The sequence below is a fragment of the Merops nubicus genome, unplaced genomic scaffold, assembly GCF_000691845.1.
Source record: "Merops nubicus isolate BGI_N331 unplaced genomic scaffold, ASM69184v1 scaffold19256, whole genome shotgun sequence".
Classification (NCBI taxonomy): Eukaryota; Metazoa; Chordata; class Aves; order Coraciiformes; family Meropidae; genus Merops; species Merops nubicus.
In genome coordinates, this window is record NW_008613142.1 from 1 (window position 1) to 301 (window position 301).

The following is a 301-nucleotide window of genomic DNA, read 5'->3' on the forward strand; positions in this document are numbered from 1 at the left end:
CGCAGCTCCCTGCGCAGCGCAGCCGCCGCCGCCCGTGCAGCGGAGCCTCGGCCGCGCTTCGCTCGCTCGGCTCTCGAGGGGCGCTAAGGTCATGTTTGAAACGAGACGCACAGTAACTTTTGTGGTTGTACAATGGTTAAAAATACTCACGATGGTTTACTGGGAAAGTATTTTAATCTCTGTGTTTTCCTAGGACTGTTTGAAGGTTGAACGGAACTGTTTTGGTTTATTTATAACTTGATGTAGAAACATAATACAAGAATGCATTTACTTAAATGAGTGAAATATTTTCTCGTGTAGG